This window comes from Palaemon carinicauda, chromosome 31 (assembly GCF_036898095.1).
Source record: "Palaemon carinicauda isolate YSFRI2023 chromosome 31, ASM3689809v2, whole genome shotgun sequence".
Lineage (NCBI taxonomy): Eukaryota > Metazoa > Arthropoda > Malacostraca > Decapoda > Palaemonidae > Palaemon > Palaemon carinicauda.
Window position 1 is genome coordinate 24,574,450 of NC_090755.1, and position 2,118 is coordinate 24,576,567.

Consider the following 2,118-nt stretch of genomic DNA (forward strand, 5'->3'; position numbering starts at 1 on the left):
CATGTATAACGAATGTGTAAATGTCCTTCACAGATGGGACGTAAATCTCGGAAAAAGAAAAAAAAAAAAAAAAAAAAAACAGAAAAAAAAGGAATTCCTGAAACTGATGTAAACCAGAGCGATCAAGTGTGAGTGGGAGAGAGTAATCCTGAGAACTAAGATATAAAATGATTAACAGATCTATCTATTCTACTCTCCTTATTCCTTTCAGACTTTCGAAGGAAAGACACCATCAGAAGATGACCTTGAAGACAAACGTTGATGTTTAGAAAGGGACTTTCATAGCAAGTTTGACCCTGAATCTCCCATTTTGGAAACTTGGTAACAAGTCTCGTTTTCTCTCTCGCCTCTCTCTCCCTTTCACTTGATCTCTCCTCTTTCTGTCTCGCCTAAACTCACTCTCTCTTACATGTTGTTAAAGAAAGTAGTGCATGAGGCTATCTATATCTCAAAAAATAGTACGAACTATTTCTTCGGATATTGAATCCATCTTGCTGGCAGGATATTATCACAAATAGTTTATATATAGGTAAAGATATGTAGTTATAAACCCCTTAATATTCTATTAGACATACACAATTTGAAAAAATAAAAATCTTATAATGGTCTGCATCCATACAAAAACACAAATACCCTTTCACGCATATACATAAGCAGGTAGGCAGGCACGCAATACATACACACACACACACACACACACACACACACATATATATATATATATATATATACACAATTTCCTGCTTGTAATACTACAGATGGTTGCTGGGTAGAATAGGCTACAAAAATCCTTTGAAGAATAAAGGTATATTAACGTTTACAACGCTCGAAGTGATGTTGAATAGTCCGTATATTTATTAATGTAATCTGTCGCTAAATTACCGTGAATTTTTTTTGCACCATATTTATCCATAATAATTATGAAGACTTATGGTCATCCCTTTTCCTTTATCTGTATTTGTGTCCCATAAGTATGTGCAAACCAAATCTATTATAGATTTATCTGGGTTGCTTCAACTTTTTTTTGTACGTCATATTTTTTTATTTTGTGATTGAATGCGCTCTCTCTCTCTCTCTCTCTCTCTCTCTCTCTCTCTCTCTGCAATGGGATGCCATTTGCTGAACCTTAAGATCTTAGGTTATTTTTCGTCATTTTGTGGAAAGTCATTGAGTGAGGAGTATCACATTATGCATGCATAAGTATAGTAAAGAATATTCATCAATGTTAAATTGTAGAATTATTGATTCACGTATTAAAATCTAAAGAAAATCTTAATTTTTTTACAGGCAAAGATAATGATAAACAAAGTTTTGTTTAGGCTTTATCCTAGTTTATGTGAGTAAGATTTTAATAATTAGGATTTTGTAACAATCTATCCATCAATTCCTTTGACTCATGACCCATATTCAATATTACAATTCATTCTGACTAACATATGGTCGGCAGTGACCTAAGGAGAGAGAGAGAGAGAGAGAGAGAGAGAGAGAGACTAGGAGAAAACGGCCCAGTTATAGTATGGAAACTAAGGCGGCGTCGGGGCTGAATATTTTGGGTCGGGGTGAAATGTAGGTGAGGAAGGACCCCTGAGCTGCTTCTCTTGCCCACAAAATGGAGACGAGGACTCGAAAGTAGTTCTTGGTCTCTCTCGATAGGGAGAGAGTTCAAAGACATTGGGATAGAAGCAGGACGGAAGTGGAGAGAGAGAGAGAGAGAGAGAGAGAGAGAGAGAGAGAGAGAGAGAGAGAAAGAGAGAGGGGGGGGGGGAACTGTGGGATTAAAAGAGTGTTGACTGCAATGCGGAAGTGAATAATGGGAGAAGGAAGCGTCTGATAAGTGGCGATGAATTTCGAGATTTTGTTCATTTTTGTTTTTTTTTTTTCTTCTATTCGCAGAAAAACTGGAATCTTCAACGATGCCCACAATTGATACTATATCTGATAGTAAATAACACCGATTATATAGATAACCTATGATATCTATTTTAGGAATGCAAGATTATCAAAATATTGAGGGCAGTTGAATTTTCATGTATTTTATTAATAAAATGTAGTTTTTTAACGCTTTCCTGTGTATTGTTAGTTTTTTTTACTATTGTATTTGAGTTACTAGCTCTTTTT